Below are 20,287 nucleotides of genomic sequence, written 5' to 3' on the forward strand. Positions count from 1 at the left end.
GAGAGTGTGCAAACTCCACACAGAGAGTCGCCTTAGGCAGGAAATGAACCCGGGTCTCTGGCGCTGTGAGGCAGCAGTGCTAACCACTGTACCACCGTGCCACCTAAAACGAGGTGGCTGCAGCCACAACGCAGAGTGCTAACCACTATATGATCACGGCACCCCACAGACGAGCACTATTGGTAGCGGATACAGGTATTCCATGCTCCTCATAATTTTGTAAACCTCTATAAGGTCACCCCTCAGCCTCCAACGCTCCAAGGGAAACAACCCCAGCCTGTTCAGCCTCTCTCTATAGCTCAAATCCTCCAACCCTGGTAACATCCTTGTAAATCTTTTCTGAACCCTTTTCAAGTTTCACAACATCTTTCCGCTAAGAAGGAGACCAGAACTGCACACAATATTCCAACAGTGGCCTAACCATTGTCCTGTACAGCCGCAACATGACCTCCCAACTCCTGTACTGAAAACATGTTGCTGGAAAAGCACAGCAGGTCAGGCAGCATCCAAGGAACAGGAGAATCGACGTTTCGGGCATAAGCCCGAAGTGTGGACACACTTTCCTCATTCCTGAAGAAGGGCTTATGCCCGAAACGTCGATTCTCCTGTTCCTTGGATGCTGCCTGACCTGCTGCGATTTTCCAGCAACACATTTTCAGCTCTGATCTCCAGCATCTGCAGTCCTCACTTTCTCCTCCCAACTCCTGTACTCAACACTCTGACCAATAAAGGAAAGCATTCCAAACACCTTCTTCACTATGAACCTGCACTCCAAGGTCTCTTTGTTCAGGAACACTCCCTAGGACTTTACCATTAAGTGTATAAGTTGTTCAAAGAGTGTTATTAAGTTGGTAAGACTGACCTTCCCTGCACAAAACCATGCTGCCTATCACTGATAAGCCCATTTTCTTCCAAATGTAAAAAGATCCTCTCTCACAGTTTCCTCTCCAGCAACTTCCCTACCACTGATGCCAGGCTCACCAGTCTATAATTAAGTGGATTGTCCCTGCTGCCCTTCTTAAACAAAGGGACAATATTGGCAATTTTCCAGTCCTCTGGGATCTCACCTGTGTTCAAGTATGCTGCAAAGATATCTGTTAATATCCCAGCTATTTCCTCTTTTGCTTCCTTCAGTCACCTGGGACAGATTCCATCTGGACCTGGGAACTTGGCACCTTAATGAGTTTTAGAATACCCAACACTACCTCCCTCCTTCTGCCATCTTGACCTAGAGTAATCAAACATCTATCCCTAACTACAACATCTCTCATGTCTTTTTCCTCAGTGAATACCAATACAAAGTATTCATTAAGAATCTCACCCATTTTCTCTGACTCCATGCATAACCTCCTCCTTTGTCCCTGAGTGGGCCAACCCTTTCCCTAATTACCCTCTTGCTCCTTTATTGAATAAAAGGCTTTGTGATTTTCCTTAACCCTGTTTATTAAAGATATTTCATGACCCCTTTTAGCCTTCTTAATTCCTCGTTTCGGATTGGTCCTACTTTCCTGATATTCTCCCAAAGCTTCATCTGTTTTCAGTCATCTAGACCTTACAAATGCTTCCTTTCTCCTCTTAGCTAGCCTCACAATTTCACTAGTCATTCATGGTTCCATAATCTTGCAATTTTTATCCCTCATTTTCACAGGGACATGTCAGTCCTGCATTCTAATCAACCTTTCTTTGAAAGCCTCCCACATATCAAATGTGGATTTATCCTCAAACAGCTGCTCCCAATCCACATTCCCCAACTCCTGCCAAATTTTGCTATAGTTGGCCTTCCCCAAATTTAGCACTCTTCTTTGAGGACCACTCTCATCTTTGTCCATGAGTATTCTAAAACTTATGGAATTGTGATCACTATTCCCAAAGTAATATCCTACTGAAACTTTAACCACCTAGCCGGGCTCATTCCCCAGCACCAGGTCCAGTCTGGCCCTGTCCAGAGTTGGACTATTTACGGTTTGCTCTGTAAAACCCTCCTGGATGTTCCTTACAAATTCTGCTCCATCTAAACCTCTAACACTAAGTGAATCCCAGTCAATGTTGGGAAAATTAAAACTTCCCATATCCACCATTCTGTTGCTCCTACATCTTTCCATAATCAGTCTATATATTTGTACCTCTATCCCACACTCGCTGTTGGGAGGCCTGAAGTACAGCCTCAACATTGTTACTGCACTCTTCCTATTTTTGAGCTCTGTCCATATTGCCTCACTGCTCGAGTCCTCCATAGTGTTCTCCTTCAGCCCTGCGGGGATATCCTTTCTGACCAGTAATGCAACTCCTCCACCCCTTTTACCTCCCTCTCTATCCCACAGGAAGCATCTATATCCTGGGATATTTAGTTGCCAATCTTGCTCTTCCCTCAACCAAGTCTCAATAATAGCAATAACATCATACTCCATCATAACATCAAAGTAAGAAGGTTTCTATAATTGGTGATTGGGTTGGATGCTTCAACCCCAATGATTGTCAAACTAAAGAAAAAGAAACTATCCTCAAGGGTCAGTGATTAAATCAGCAATTTCCTACAGCCTAATATATGTTTTCAATAAATAATCTGCAACTTCAGCTTCTAGACGTAAGCAAAAATGTTGCAGGTAACATATTACTTTAAGATGGACGCACAAATGGACAGACCAGAGATATTTACAGATATCACTGAAAAAAAGACCGAAAGTGGAGGTGGTATTAATAACACATGACATTTCAACATTGTAAATAATAACATAGGGCAATATTTAATGCTCCCCAAAACTGAGTGGAGAGTTGTGAACAATGAGTCCTCCAAGCTTAGAGAGGAGATTCAGTTGCCTTTCTGGCTCCCCTAATTAAATCTGATGGAAAAGGTTAAGGTCAGCGTTTGCACCTGAAGGCCAATAATGACTCTTAATAGTCACTATATGTGGGTGGTGGGCTCAAGATACACCACATAAGCATTTGCGTGCCTGTGTATCTGTGTCCTTCCTTCAAGCATTATGTGGTCACTAGGGAGTGAATCTGGTGGTTACATACAAAGGAAAGTACCCAAACCCTTTACAAAAGTCCTTGCTTCCACTCTTGTGTGGACTTCCCAGTCCAACCCCACCAACTCTGTCCCACACCTCCAAAAACTATCTTCAGAATCAGGCCACTTGCACTGTCAAATTGTCATCACCCTTGATGGTGTTGCCATTATTCAAGAGTGGCCTGCTTCTGTTTGCATCTGTCAGAGGTAGGCACCTGTTCTATACCAGGCAGAAGTGGGTACTGCAGATGCTGGAGATTAGAGTCAAGATTAGAGTGGTGCTGGAAACGCACAGCAGGTCAAGCAGCATCAGAGGAGCAGGAAAATCAATGTTTCAGGCAAAAGCCTTTCATCTGGAATGAAGAACTCATTCCTGATGTAGGGCTTTTGCCTGAAACATCGATTTTCCTGCTCTTCGGATGCTGCCTGACCTGCTGTGCCTTTCCAGCACCACTCTAACCTGTTCTATACCATCAAGTATCATGAGAGGTTGCCCTGGAGCTGGGAAAGTTGAGACAGTCTGGAAAATCGAGACAGTCTGGAAAATCAAAAGAGGGTTCTTAGAAAAGGCTAAGCTGTAATCTCTAGCTCACCAGTTTGTGAACGTGACGATTAAATTTCACCCATAGACTACTAAAATAAGGAAGTTATACTAAATCATCAGCTAGGCTGGAACACTGTCCATAGCGACATTATATCTTAGGAACAATCTTAAAGTCCAATAAGTGATATATGAGGATAACAAAAACACAGACACATAGGTTATTTCTTTTCTGTCGTGAGTTATGAATTGGAATGCATGTCAGAAACAGCTGAGAAAATTCATATGAATTTTCAAAAGAAAGCTGGATACTTTAAGCAGAGTTTTGGAAAATTGACTAAGTGGATAGCTGTGTCAAAGAGCTGACACAGGCATGATGGGCCTTTTCTATGTTATATTGTTCTATAATTCTATGAATAATACCCCTAAGGATATGCTCCACATGTAAAAGGCACAGAGGTTTAAGTCTTGCTACTGGATTACTATATGGAGAAAGTGGAGATACAACTGGAAAGAATACATGGAAAAATAAATTACTGGTATCTCTCATGGTACCTTTCCTCATAAAATTTGCCTTGTAAGCCTGATTACTCTAAAGTTGTAGGAGTGGAATGAAAGAGGCACTTTCATGAAGCCAGTGGGTGCAGCTGCTCTATACCAAGGAGAAAAGGTTTATTTTACAAACCACATTATAGCTTGCAATATTCTATTAGCTCAATGAAATAGATTTTGAGGAACATGGAAATGGTTCAAGTAAAATGAAGTAAAATAGGACAATCACCTGATGAAGGAGTGTCGCTCCGAAAGCTAGTGTGCTTCCAATTAAACCTGTTGGACTATAACCTGGTGTGGTGTGATTTTTAACTGAAGTAAAATATTTTCAGAATTTCAACCAATTTTCATGCATTTCTATTTTCTTCAGGCAAGCAGCATCAATCTGTTACCTCAAGTGGCTAGAATGTAGAGACACAATGTATTATTATTGTGGTGATGTTAATCCTTTCTAGGTATGCATATGGATGTGTCATACAGAGATAAAACAATGCCTTGCCAATGATGTCACATTCCATGATCAAATAAAAACTAATGCACTTTAAATACACACATCTTCTAAAAATCACTCTCCAGCACTGATGATACACAAGTGACAAGTCAACGAGCTGAATCTACATAAAAGAAAATAGGTTATAACCTTAGTTGAGTAGAAATGGGTAGGTAACATTACAATCAATTGTTCCTGGTAGTTATTGACTTGATTTTCTCAACAAGAATGATAACATATGATTTGTCCAATTCAGCCTATATTCTCTCCATTAATTTAGGGACTACTAGTTTTTGCACATGGGAAGCTCATCGCACCGTAAGGGTTAGTGTTATCAAAGACAATATCATCACTTTGATAACACATACAAGGTAACTGATTACGTTTAAGAAAAAGCCAAGCCTACTTCCCCAAGAGATCCCTGCACAGACACGGTGACAAGATGCTGAACATCCATTCATCATGATCCTCTGAGGAATTATCATGTACCTCAGTAGATGTAGACATTACACAAAAGACCAGCTGATCCCACCTATGAAATATGGAGATGAATATGGAGATCAATTACTCTAACATCTTGGGAGGCTGACAAAATAGAATCTTTTTGGATAATGAAATTGAGATTATCATAAGTATTTTCACTGAAGATAAACCAGCAGGGAGAAATTAGGTTGTAGTGTTAGAGGTGTTGTAAAAAACATCTGATTATGTAAAATTAGAGACTTGTGTAGAATTTGATTGATTGATTTATTGTTGTCACATACCAAGATAGAATGAAGAGTGTTGTTTTGCGTGCTATGCAGGCAGATCATACCATACAAAAGTGCATCAGGGTAGCAGAACAGAGTGCATAATACACAGTATTACAGCTGCAGAGAAAGCGTGGAAAGAGATAATTGATTTAACACTGGAGAGGCCCATTCAAAAGTTTGATAATAGCAGGGAATAAGCTGTTCTTGAACCTGTTCATATTCAAACTTGTATAAGACCATAAGACATAGGAGCGGAAGTAAGGCCATTCGGCCCATCGAGTCCATTCTGCCATTCAATCATGGCTGATGGGCATTTCAACTCCACTTACCCACATTCTCCCCGTAGCCCTTAATTCCTTGTGATATCAAAGGTTTCTATTAGATCTCCCCTTAATCTTCTAAACTCCAATGAATACAATCCCAGGATTCTCAGCCGTTCCTCGTATGTTAGACCTATCATTCCAGGGATCATCCGTGTGAATCTCTGCTGGACACGCTCCAGTGTCAGTATGTCCTTCCTGAGGTGTGGGGACCAATACTGGACACAGTACTCCAAATGGGGCGTAACCAGAGCTTTATAAAGTCTCAGTAGCACAACTGTGCTTTTATATTCCAACCCTCTTGAGATAATTGACAACATTGCATTCGCTTTCTTAATCACGGACTCAACCTGCATGTTTACCTTTAGAGAATCCTCAACTAGCACTTCCAGATCCCTCTGTACTTTGGCTTTACAAATTTTCTCACCGTTTAGAAAGTAATCCATGCTTCTATTCTTTTTCCCAAAGTGCAAGACCTCGCATTTGCTCACATTGAATTCCATCAGCCACTTCCTGGACCACTCTCCCAAACTGTCTAGATCCTTCTGCAGCCTCTCCACTTCCTCAGTACTACCTGCCTGTCCAACTAACTTTGTATCGTCGGCAACTTTGCTAGAATGCCCCCAGTCCCTTCATCCAGATCATTAATATATAATGTGAACAGCTGCGGCCCCAACACTGAACCCTGCGGGACACTGCTTATCACCGGCTGCCATTCCGAAAAAGAACCTTTTATCCCAACTCTCTGCCTCCTGTCAGACAGCCAATCCTCTATCCATACCCTAGCTCACCTCGAACACCATGGGCCCTCACCTTGCTCAGCAGCCTCCCATGCGGCACCTTATCAAATGCCTTTTGGAAGTCTAGGTAGACCACATCCACTGGGTTTCCCCGGTCTAACCTACTTGTCACTTCTTCAAAGAACTCCACCAAGTTTGTCAGGCATGACCTCCCCTTACTAAATCCATGTATATATTCTACCTGACAGAAGAAGGTGGAAGGGAGTTTAACTTGAACTTCAAACACTTCTGTACCTTCAGTATTCAAGGTTTATTTTAACCTTCAATATTTATTTCAGGACCTAGTGTATCACAGAATCATAAAATAAATACAACACTCGAGGGCTGCTGCAGCTTGGCTCTACAAGACACTTTTTCTCAATTTAACAGAAATAAACATTTTGGTCGCAAAACCTTGGATCATGAATGACACTTTAAACACCGCCTACTTCTGAAATATTGGTCATTTTTTAAGTAAATTAGCACTGTTTTCCGCTTAAAGATTTTTTTTTCCAAATTTTGTTTTGGTGGTGTCAACACGTTTCATTTTCTAATATGGGTTTAACGAGAATCACTTATTACACAGTAGTAATTTCTTACCACTAATGAATGACAACACTAATGGAAATAATTACCAGGTGGTGGATTACATAAAACAGAGAATGCAAACAGAAGTTTATCAAAACCCTTATGCTACAAGAGATGTAAGTTACACAAACTGATTTTAATTTCTTAATTTCATTCAAGTCAATAATTGATCCTCTTTTTGTATACCTGAAGAACATACTCAGTAAATAGAAAAACCTTACAGATGTATTATGATACAACACAAAGTAAGGCTAACAATTTTGAACAGCATTATGGAGCACCGATACATCTCACCTACCAGATCAATTTGGGCATTTTGTTTCCATTGGCAACGATTACATCAGAATGTTGAAGGCCTAAGGCTCCTTCCATAGTCTGACAATGGTACTATACTAAGAAAGCAATGTGCATCGAGGAGTTGCTATCCATTTATAAGCTGTTCAACAGACCAACCTTTTACTTAGTGGGTTTTGTTTGGCAAAATTCAAATAAGATGAGCTACTCCAGTAGGAGCATTGCCTAAGTACACTCTATAACTAATTAAAGGAGGTGATAGCATAGCGAGGGACTAGCAATCCAGTGACCTAGGTGAATGGTTTAGGAACACAAATCCAAATCAATTTGAAAGCAATGAATTTCCAGAATTAATAGCTAGCATAATGGTGACTATGTAACCATTGTCAATAGTTGTGAAAAATTGATCTGGAAGGGAAAGCTGTCATCCTCACCTGACCTACCTGTGATTTCAGACCTACAGTAATCTTATTGGTCATCTGAAATGGCCCAAGCAGGTCACTCCGACTGCATGGCAATTAAGAATCAACAGTAAGTGTTGGTCCAATAGGCAACAAATACATCTCACAAGCAAGTATTTAGATAAGCACCAAATCTGGATGAACTGATCAGTCATCTTAAAGTTCGTGGGATCTTATTATGTGCAAATGATTGCTGTATTTGTTAACACAACAACACAGCATTTCAAGGTATATTTTTGTGCATGAATTATTTGACACTACAATAAAAATCCTGATGCTAATTGTTGTTTATTAGCAAAGTTAGGGCTGACCAGGAATCAAAATCAGACTCTCCCTGGGTTTTGAGCCTCCAGTACACCCAGATAAAATACACTGAGTGAATTTCACAGGGAATCTCTTGTACAGTAGATTTGTTCCAGCAATGATTTAGCATCATTTTATACAAAATTGAAGTCTAATGCAATAATTAAAATGATTCTTTGTATTCATTGCACAGCATAAAAATGACAGCTGTTTTTCAGCTCAAGTTTCACATTTCTCAAGTAGAATCTCACTTGTATTGCAGCCTGTCAAAATATCACTGAAAATATGTAATATGTAACAGAATAGATTTGTTACTTATACAAATTGCTAGCTAAAACAAAAAAGTAACTTGCCAGTATTTAGAAACCACAGCAGAATTTTATTTGTATGTGATATTAAAATCTTCAGGAAAAGGTACAAATGAGTTTACAATTAAAATCACTATTGGTTGTAATGACTGTTGCTGTCCTGTAAAGATGTTCTCCTGTAGCCAAGTGTGATTAAACAATTCAAAATTCAGTACTAATTGACAGCAAATTGAATTGATAATAAAATTGTGATCTTGTTGAATAAACAGAAATTCATTCACTATATTTTGTGGTGTACTTCATTAGATTCTGGCTGTTGGTTTATCAAACTCTGATGGAAAAATGGAAAATGGATGGAATTTGGAAAGACATTTGTTTCTCCATCACCCGGAGAAGATGACTTTAAATTATTTTTTATAAAATTCCTTATCATTGTAGCTTAAAAAATAATTGCAGAACAATTCAATCTAACATTTCTTAATATTGAATGGTACCTCAATGCTATGCAAAACAAGATTCTCTTCAGTTGACATATTTTGTGGATTCCTGGCCTGGCATTTGGGTTGCGTACTTCACCTAGGGGAAGAAAAAACAAACATGAACTATTGCATTCAGCATTAAATAGGGCCAGAACATTCTGGAATAACAGGTCCAAGAGTTGACTGGAAACCTGGCCTAGAATGTACAAAAATACCACCAATGCGCATGTTCTGCCAACTCAGTTTAAAATTCAACACTGACCCAGAATTCTACTTTCACAGCTATTTACATGCATAGTGTTGCAACTATATTACCTAATGTTTAAACATATTTTATGTTGCAGACCAAAAGGCCAATATCAATATGAGCAAGTCAAAGAAACCCAATAAAAAAAAATCTTTTAAAGAAGTGTAGTTCCAAAATAAAATCCTGTCCGCATTCTTGGATTTTTTTTCCCCTCCATCTCTTATTCCCTGATCTTTTCTAGATGAAGAACTTCAGAAATACTTACACATGCCAACCATGAATGTCATTTTTGTCAATACAAAACAGTTTTTTTTGTTTATGAGCATCCTTTTGATCCATAAAATTCTGCATCTCATCTTAGTTGTGATTATAAGTAATGCTATTTAATATGAAGTTGCATTAAATAGAGATGTAATTAGATTGATTGCTTAATCTAATCTAAATATAACATTTATGAAAGAAAGACCATGGAATCATACCTATCCCTCTATTACAATATTAAGTATACAAGGGGTCTGACTTTTTTGGAGACTGGGGTGCTTAGAAAATAAATACTGTTTTACCTTCCTGGGGTAGTGTGCAGGAAATCAGGACCTCCTCTTTCCAGTGTCATCATGAAAGTTCAATATTTCACAAAATTACCCAATTTACATGTTATTTAATCCATGGTTGACAGAAAAGAGTGACCAAGTTTCTCTGCTCAACAATGTTTACCTTTATTACAAATAAATAAATTCTAACTTCAGATAAACAATTAGGAATAGTCAACACATAACTCTACTAGTTAAAGCTCTAATGTAGTGACATGTTTATGACACAGCCCCTGCACATACAGAGAAAAATAAAACATGGATGTCATGGAAAGCAGGAAAGAATGACAAAGCAGTTTGATTGCTGTGGACAGAAACTATCTCAGAGTTGATGCTTTTGACACTATTTTATTTCTTCATTTTGAACATCATTCACTATTTAGATTAAGGTTATTTCATATGATTATAAAGCAACATTAACATTAGCCTTAAAGGAAACCAGGCCAGAGCATCTCAGACTCCGAATTAAATGACAAACAAACACAGAACATAAAAATGAATAAATTTAAATGATAAAGTACCAATCTGTTCACAGAACTGTTCTTACAATATTAGCTTTCTTAAGGAACCCTATTTCAAATTCTGAAGGATCACTTAGAAATTCTAAAAGCTTACTCATAAATATGCAAATTACAGTAAACCCTTGATAGAAACATTACCTTTGGGAGTCATAAGACAACTGTGTTCCAGTGAAGGGTACATTATTACAAGAATGTTTGTGTACTTAATTTATTAAATCACAGACATAAATAAAATAGGCTGTTATCATAAACCTTGTTGTACCATTGTATTACATAACAGAATCATTCTGCATTAACTATTAATGACTTTGTACAAAAGTAGTAGCTAGTAGACTGTTATGTTTCATTATTTTGTACATATCGAAGATGATATAGCATGAAGATAACTAACGTAGCCCTCTAAATGATCTCTGCTTATTTTGTGATCTCAAGTTACTGATTCTGAGACAGTTTTACAATGTGATTTAAATAAACAGACAGTGCCTAATGTATGATAAAGAATCTAAATAAGTACACTGAATGGATACTTATTTTAACTTGTACTTTTGCAAAAGACAACTCACTAAACCACCAAGATATAAATAAATAAGTTGGCATCAGTAAATTAAACTACCTCATATTACAGCTCTGCACCAGAAAGAACTCTAACTGATAAAGGGAAAGCGCTGTTCATTGCTGAAGAAATCCTGCAGTAGAATTAATTTATGGGAAAAAGATTAATTAGACTCATTTTTAATGCAGTTTTTAGCAGAATACAATGCCCTTAATGAATAGTAAGCAGGTCATGAGATGGAGCTCTCCTTCCTCAACAGGTCTTTTGTTTATTGACTGATAAGAAATTTATTTCTCTCCAAAAAAAATTTATTATTACAACAGTTGGGTTACAGCATTCTAAACTATTTTGCCAAAAGATGCTTGATGTATCAATTTAGATACTCATGTGTTTTCTCAGTCAAATATCAATGATGTGAGTATTGCAAGTGTTAAATGGCCAAATGAAGATTTAAATATTTATTGGAATAGAACATGCAGATTCATTTCTTTTCCTAAAAAAACATGCTTACAATTATCCAAAAGTAAACTCAGTGAGAAGAACTGCGGATGCTGGAAATCCAAAACAAAAATGGAAATTGCTGGATAATCTCTGCAGGTCTGGCAGCGTCTGTATAGAGAAAGCGGAGTTAAAGTTTTTAGTCCAATGGCCCTTCTATCTGTGTACTTTCTCTCCACAGACGCTGCCAGACCTGCAGAGATTATCCAGCAATCTCCGTTCTTATATTTAACAATGTATTACAATGTATCAAGTAAAACATTTGAGTTATTATTTGAATCCCTTCCCAAATCCTGGATTGCAGTTTTAAACCTTGGCACTTTTCTCCAGCGCAGAGGCTCTGTCAGCTGGCGATTCTGCTTTTGTAGCGTGTGCAATATTATAAAATAAAACACAATATTTCAGATAGCCAAATGTCAAGTCTCTAAAAAGAAAGAGACCATTATCTTTGCAGATTGGCATGTGTGGAACTATGGCATTTCTATATTTTGGAATTTTAAGGATTATAAAGCACTAGACTGCCGAATCACAATTGCATGGCACAGATATTTATATGTACAGACAACATAAAACAGTGACAAAATAATACACAGCACAAATAATTGATTAAAAAATTATTGATCTAAATACCGCATCTTCCATGTTTCTAAAGCACAATACTAAAATGATGCTGATATTGAGGGAACAGATAATCTCAGGTGGCCCAGAAATAGCACTGCTAATGGGTCCAATGTGGGGGGAAAAGTAGGGTAATGATGTTTTACAAAGCATCCATTATAAAAACTGAGAACAATTTCCATGCCTAGACAGATGGGTAATAAACTGTCAATGCGAAAAGCTTTAAATTTTTAATTGTAATTTTAATTCCTACCCAATTAGCCTACTTTTCTTCCTCTGTCATCTATTACATGTCTCATTCTCCTGGTGTCTTCCAACTGAAACAATCAAAGGCTGGTCCTTTTATCTTCAGTAGAAGCAGGACCGACTGCAAAGACCATTACACTCAGTATTTTGTGACTTTGCGACTTTGCAAGTGGTGGGTCACAGGAACCTGCTCAGGAAAGAACTCCCCAACTGAAGGGGTTACAGCATAGCACCTGAAACAAAAACAGAAAAAGTGCTGAAGAAACTCAGCATTTGTGGGAAGAAAGTAGAGTCAACGTTGAGACTGGTGACTGATCAGAATCGATAGCAGCTTTAAACGTGAGACATACTTTCCAGGTGAAGCAGTGATTTGCCTGCACTTCATTCATTCTAGACTACTGTATTTGCTGTTCAATGTGGCCTCTTCTACAATGGGAAGATGAAATGCAGACTGGAAGGCTACTTTGCAAAAGCACCCATGTTGTCTCTGTAAAAATGCTTACAGTCATTGCCACTTGAAAGTACCACTGTGTTTCCATATCAATATTCCTGTCACAGACCTTCTGTGGTGTTCCAGTGACCCTCAGCACAAGCTCAAAGAACATTACCTCATTTTCCACTTGGGGACCCTGCAGTCTCTAGAATCCAACATTGAGTTCAGTGATTTTTGAGCCGGATTCCATCCTTCTATGTTTTTTTTCACCCACCCTTACATGCAGTTCTGCTTTGACGTGTGTTGCTTTTAGAATAGCTGACCATTTTCCCCCACTCTCAGGCCTATTATCACATTACATGGTTTGCTTTCAGCACAGACTACCCATTCTCTACTACGTTCCATTCTCATTATCATCACTTATTCAGCTTTTCTTCTGTCCCTGCCTGCCATCATTATCCCCTCTTTTAATCTACTCTTTTCAAAGCTCTGTCTGTCTCTCTTTCTCTGGGCTCCATCTCCACCTATCCGCTCACCTTTCCCTCATCTTCCTTTCCCCCTGACAAAACAAAATAATAATTTGCAACATAAATATCAGATTTCTCCCCCAGCTGTTATCAGTTCTGATGAAGAGTCACCAGACTCAAAACATGAACTCTGCCTTCTTCCCACAAATGCTGCCAGACCTGTTGAGATTCACCAACAATTCCTGTTTCCAATCTCCAGCACCTGCAGTTCTTTGTTTTACAACAGTGTTGAATATGTCGTGTGCATATGCATTCATGTCCAAATTCAACTTTGGTTGATTTGGATGGTTGCTCCTACCCATATATACCTCAGCCAATTCTTCTTGCCAATGACCATACAAAAACTGCACTACAATGATAGACAATGCATGGTTGATTTGATATCAACTATTTTGTAGATCTCGGCAGCTGAATTTCAATGTGTGTAAGAAAAAGAGAGCGAAAGGAGACAGACAGTTGTAATTACATACCAATTAGTTGTGAAGTACAGAATTTAAACACTGCTAAGAAAAGGTACAATTTGTCAAAGATTTTCACCTTGAAATCAGAACACCGTTCCTTGCAAAGTGATCTTCCTTTTGCTGTTATGCTTTAGCCCCAACACAAGGTTAAAAAATGCTGCAGTGTTTCTATTCTAGACCACAGGGGCGCTATTTGAGTTGAATCTTTAACTATTTTCAGTGTGCCAAACCCAACAGTGATACCCAAACACAGAGATATTCCCCTATGGAATACCACTGACGTACTAGTAACTTAACTCTAACTCAGGAGATCTTGCATGTAGACTTGAAGTATTTGCAGGATCAAGTTTTTTTTTAAATTTCATTCACTGGATGTGGACATTGCTGGCTGGGCCAGTATTTTGCTCATCACTAATTGCCTAGGGGCATTTGAGAGTAAATCACATTGAATTTGGGTGTGGAGTAGGCCACACCTGGTAAGGATGACAGTTTCCTTCACTAAAGGACATTAGTGAACCAGATGAGTTTTTCCAACAAATCAACAATGGATGCGTGGTCACCATTAGACTCTTAATTCTAAATATTTTATAAACTGACTTCCAATTTCACCAGCTACCATAGTGGGAATTCAGACTCAGGTTCAACAGAACATCACCTGGATCTTTGGATCAACAGTCCAGCAGTCATACCATTAGGCTGTTCTCTCCCTCAAATCAGAGAGAATTAAAATTCAAATAAGCCTCACACTGGAATCCTACAATAACCTTATTGATGATGAAAAAAAAAACAAATATGTTGAAACAGTAGAAAATACAGGAATGAAGCAACTGAAATTTTAACTATGGCGCTGCCCCTTTGCCACAGAAAGTAAAAGTCACCTCAAAGTACAGAAATGGGCACATCTTCCACGAGTTTAACATCAAATAAAACTGCTTTGTAATACCAGTGTTACACTGGTCAGGATTGTCCAGATAGAGAGGCCCTGTACATGGCACACAAAGCCAGAGGCGTTGCCATATTAGATTTTGGAGGTGAGATCTGATCAGCCATAGACCAGAAGTTTGACAGCTCTTCAATTCCAGCAGTTCCACAGGAAGCAGTGACCAAAATTAAGACTGCACTCACCATAGAGCAGCAGCATTGTCACTTCCCTGGAAACAAACTACATGTGGCTGCAGTTGAGGATACTGGATCCAATCATTCAGGCCCACCGGAGCAAGGGAGGGTCTGGGGGCCAGACAGAGAGGGACAACGTTTTTCTTTCCGAAATTATTTCTCTCCAAATGAACCCAAATGCATCTTTTGCTTTTTTACAATGCTATTAAACTGCATCATTACTGTTCATGGTTTGCATATCAGTTTTTAATTAAAAATCTCACAACAGATTATTTGTCTAACAGATTTATTTAGAAAGACAAGCTTTCGGAGCACTGCTCCTTCGTTAGGTACTGGCGGGGCAGGATCATAGGATACAGAATTTATAGTAAAAGATCAACAATACAAAATATTGAACAAACCTAGACTTCTGTTAAGTCTTCAATCACTTAGAATGGATTGCAAGTTTCGATTCATTAACATGTAGATACATCGCAGAGTCGCTGAACAAAGGTTGATAGCCAAGTTCGGTACCCATGAAGATGGCCTCAACCGGGATCTTGAGTTCATGGTTTGTTCAATACTTCACATCGGTTGTATGATACTTTGATCTTTTACTATAAATTCTGGTGTCCTATAATCGTGTCCCACTAGCTACCTGATGAAGGAGCAGTGCTTCAAAAGCTTGTACTTCCAAATAAACCTGTTGGACCATAATCTGGTGTTGGGAGATTTTTAAGTTTGTCCGCCCCAGTCCAACACCGGCACATCCACGTTATTGTTTTTTTTAGATTGTTAAATGGTATGCAACCTCATGTTTCCAACCAAAATGCAGCACAAAGACAAATTGAATATTGAAATTAGTTTGCCAATTACACACCCATTTTGAGAGTTTAGTCATGTCTTCTTGTATCTTGTCACATTTTCCTTCAATATTAATAATATACAGCCAATTTGGTCACATCCAACCATTTTAAAGTTGCATTCCAGGCTCTACAATCCAAACAGTTAATTTGTGAACACCACTTTGGCATTAACTTTGCTATTTGACCCAATTCTACATGCTTTCACCTTAGTCATGAGTCTGTCATGCTTACACTCATTTGTAAAACCCATTTTTTTTCTGATGATTTAAACACCAGCTGTCTCGAGGAGCTAGACCTGTGCAAATCCTGACATAATCCCACTTTCATCCCTGCAAATGTGGGAAATACCATGCTTTGAGGAAGAATTTGTATTTGTGGGCTCATCTCCAATTTTCACCATGACCAAAACGCTCTCCCATTGCCAAATCTCCACCTCAAGCTGGCTCCCACACTTTCCATTTGACATTATTACTAGCTTCTCAGAAAATATACACAAACCTGAGGAGGAATGTAATGCAAAATGTTATGATTCTAAACAATGAAACCATTTTGAAACTAAATCCTTGTGTATCAAACAAGCAAAGTAAAAACAATAAATCAGGATTTCAAAAAAAAAACGAAAACATTTTGGAAAAGCAGATTACAAACACTGTCAATGTTCTCAATTGCATTACCTGAAGTAATTACAAATCTAATTCCATTAATTTATTATTCCATTAATGGTCAATATTCAACTTCTACCAACTGATATTAATACTAGAGACTTTTGATAGATAAAAATTGTTTTAAGGAAAGAACATGGATCTAAAATTGGTGGAGTCATCACTTAATTACAGACTGAAGCAAGCCTTGTGAAATCAGAGAGATATGGTCCAAGCCAAAATTAGCATTTTTCAAGATGCAATGGAAGTCAGGTCTGGGTTTCACTTTCAATCACATCTATATTGTAAATTCACTTTTATTGAAAAAAAAAATCATTCACAGGATGAATGTCGGCATTTATCACCCATCCCTAATTGCCCAGACGGCAGTTAAGAGTCAACCACATTGTTGTGGGTCTGGAGTCACAAGTAGGCTGGAGCAGGTATGGATGGCAATTTCTTTCCTTCAAGAGCATTAGTGAGCCAGATAGGTATTCTGACAATCAACAATGGATTCACGGTGACCGTTAGACTCTTAATTCCAGATTTTTAAAAATTGATTCAAATTCCAGTATTTGCCACTGCAGGATTTGAACTTGGTCCCGAAAACATTACCTAGGTCTCTGGAGTAACAGCCCAGCAATAATACAACAAAGCTACTGCCTCTCCTGCTGGGAAGTGACAGCCTCTAGATAATTTAGATTACAAGGAAACAATGAAAGCAGACTCACAAATATATATATTTTCTTAAAAATTCAACTTCTTTGTATTCCAGAAAAAAAGAACATGGATTAATAACAGTCAGGACTGGAAGACTCATTTTCCCTGTCTCTTTTTTGTATCAAGTTGGAAGGCAGCCACTAAATGAAGCAGAAAATATTAGGGAAACAACCACTCAGAGGACTCAAACAAATCTACACATCATCACTATTGAAGGTACCAGTCAGTAATTAACTACGGTGGTCTCGGGTTTAAATATCTATCACCAAAGACCTCTAAACTACATATTTTCTATCTTTCCCTTCTGTACCAGCCTTTTAAAAAAAAAATTATTAATGGCGTTTGTGTGCTGGTGTCTCTTTTTATTGTTTTCCCCCTCTGTGATAGCAGGTAATAACCTTCCCCTTTCATTCACTTTAAGACACTTTGCAACAGACTTCTTCATTTTGAGTAGAACCACATTTTAATTCAAATCTGATAACTGTCTGTCTGCTAAGAAATAAAAATATTTGTTCCAACAAACCAGGAAGGGACTAAAAAAGGAATTAAATCACTCCTCCTCATCTGGCCATACAAAGATGATGAAATATCACCTAATTGCTTATTGGTCTACAGCCTGACTAACATTTCAACCAAACATTACTAGGGCTGAGATTAATTCATATTACAAACATCTCATGAACATCCTAAAGTTTACTGAAGAATTCAAGTGGTTATAAAAGGGAATTTTTACCCTAAGCCAAGCTAAGACAATATTATTAGGATGCTATAAATGTCAGACATTGTTCAAATGATGCGATGACAAAAGAATTCAAATGAAAACAGGACAAAACCATGATGAAGCATTGATTTGAGGGGCCAACCTCCAATTAAAATGATTTTGTCCTTACTGTAAAATCTAGAAAAATTCACTTAATATATTTTGACCAGTGTAGTAGTTGCATGAACAGTTGATGATATTAACAGTGTACTAGCTAGAAAAAAATTGAAGCAATTTATTGTTCATCTGTTTACAAAGGTTATTGAGATAGTAACCTGCAACACTCTTTTACAGCAAATCAACAGCAATTATGTAAAATCTCCTTAAAAACAAAAATCATACATAAAACAATGTCTGGATAAACAATCAGATCCTATTATACAAAAAACTATCAATATAAACAAATCATTAAGTACAAGAAATAAATGCATACAGTAAATAATGATAAATGAAGAAATTATAGGGCCATTCAATCTGTTTCAGGCAGACTCAGAAGTTTTATCCCACCATTTCTGGCTTTCCTTTTAAGCTCACATGAAACTATGTTTGAGAGAGAAAAAAAACAAGCTTGGATAAAATTTACATTTAGCCTATTATGTGGTCTGTTTTGAATATGCCATACTTACCTTACTTTGCATCTTAGTTCAGAATTGTTTAAGGATCCCAATAGACAGAGTTTGGAATTCGCATTAATTACATGCTAACATGGCTACAATGTTAAAAGGATTACAAAGAGACAAAAAAAAAAGTTTTTGTTTTGGATTCTTTTGCTAAATATTTTTGAAAATATATATCTGCTAAATATTACTTTAAATCAGAGTCAAATTACAGATGGTTAGACATTGATAATATACAATTTACCAGAGAAGGCTCAGTAAAACAACAACTGCCTGGCAGTCATCTTGCTAAGTACAAAAAAAAATTGCTTAAGTCAAAGGATTTTAGAACTTCCATTCATCTTAAAAGAATACTGACAAAACACTTGAAAATTATAAGTGTATTTTATACACTATGGCTGGGGTTTAGCATTCAGCAATGAAGTTAATGATGGCCAGAAATCAAAATAGTTTTTTTTAATCCACGGTACACTACAATGGTATCCCCTTGTTTTAAATAAGCTATTTCAGCAGAACACAAGTAAAATTAGAAAAAGGTTATAACAATGACCAGTCTCTAAACAATGGAGGACAGAACTGGAACTCAAAATGAAACAGACAAATGAAGAAAAAATGACAACTAGAGGTCAAATAAAGAATTGAAGCAAGGTTTGCAGCACTTGTACAATAAAAAAAATCATCGATTGAGTAAAAGGTTGGAGCTATTTATAAAATGACAAATTAAAAATCGAATCAAATCTGGAAGTAATAGACATGCAAGAGGCATATGACTCCATCAGATTTCATCCCCCCACCAACCCCCAAAGACCAATGTCCTTTTCAGACCTGGCCAAAACAAAAACCTAGGAAAATTAAATACATATTTAAAAATAGAATATTCTATGTTGTGAAGTGCTACAATGGATTCATTGCTGTATAGTTAATCATGTTTGTATTGGGAAATACACACTTAACCACCTAGGCTCCAGACAGAATGCAGTTAAACGAGGAGACTAAATATTGCCAGAAATCGTCTTTCATTCCTTAGTTGTTGAAAATATTTAAAGTTAGTTTTTCTTAAATGACGTTAGACCAAGCATAGTCTACTGAATAAATAAAATGATACAGGTTTTTTTGACAATTTTAAAATCTAAAGTGTAAATGTTAGTTTTCAGCAGCACATTTAAGAACTATACCTGATATTTTAGTTTGAATTGATGGGGCTATGCAATTACAACTCAAGTTAGATGCAATCATTTAATATGCTTCTTCAACATGAAGCAAACACAAAACAATAAAATGATCTGGACATTTTAATGAATGAAAAATATCTGAGTCCAGAAGACGTAAATACACTGGAACATAGATTCATAGAAATAATCAAATAAATCCAGAGAAAAGCTGAAAAAAAAACTCAACTGGGTTTGCACACAGTTATTCGGAATTAAGCCAATATTTATTTGAATGCAAGGAGTGTATGCTGCTTGATAAGCTTAAACCTCATCTGTTATGTAACTGACACAACGCCTGTAATGGAAAAGCATTTTGGGAGTATATCCTTCCCAGTAAACCATGAAGCAATGCAGTAAAATTGGTTACATATTTATATCTGATCAATAGTCGAACCCAGAGTGCAGTGCTGCACTTGTCACAAAATTCAAGCCAGTCACAAAATTCTTAATATTTTCCTTCACTCTCCTGGGAAATGTCAGTTGTTAAAAGGTTCTCATCTTGGAAGTCATCATACATTAGGTCTATTCTTTATGATCATCTCACAAGCATTGTACTCATTAAGCAATCTGTCGCAGCACTTCCATAACATGACATGCTCGTTAGTCATCAACAGAGTTTGCAGTTTTACATTTACGTGAAATTTTACAGCATATTTTTATTTCCCTCTTTACTGCTTTAACAATACTGCTGGCTTCTTTTGTGCCTCCCCTTCATAATGAGTACAAAATGTCTCTGCACACTTCTTGCCTGCATGATTGAATAAAATGGCTCATCCAGAAGATGTAAACCTGACCTCATTAATTAG

At 37.5% G+C, this 20,287-nt stretch overlaps 1 protein-coding gene across 5 annotated transcripts in view; it reads right to left on the minus strand.

The window, feature by feature from the left end:
• Positions 1-20,287, minus strand: part of csrnp3 (cysteine-serine-rich nuclear protein 3) — a 241,642-nt gene that overhangs the window by 211,122 nt on the left and 10,233 nt on the right. For all 5 annotated transcript variants that reach the window (XM_043693911.1, XM_043693912.1, XM_043693914.1 and 2 more), the window contains one exon: positions 8,893-8,974. The gene's annotated coding sequence lies outside the window, so the exon portion shown is untranslated. The remainder of the gene's footprint in view (positions 1-8,892; positions 8,975-20,287) is intronic.

Source organism: Chiloscyllium plagiosum, chromosome 7, assembly GCF_004010195.1.
Source record: "Chiloscyllium plagiosum isolate BGI_BamShark_2017 chromosome 7, ASM401019v2, whole genome shotgun sequence".
In the NCBI taxonomy this organism is placed as follows: Eukaryota; Metazoa; Chordata; class Chondrichthyes; order Orectolobiformes; family Hemiscylliidae; genus Chiloscyllium; species Chiloscyllium plagiosum.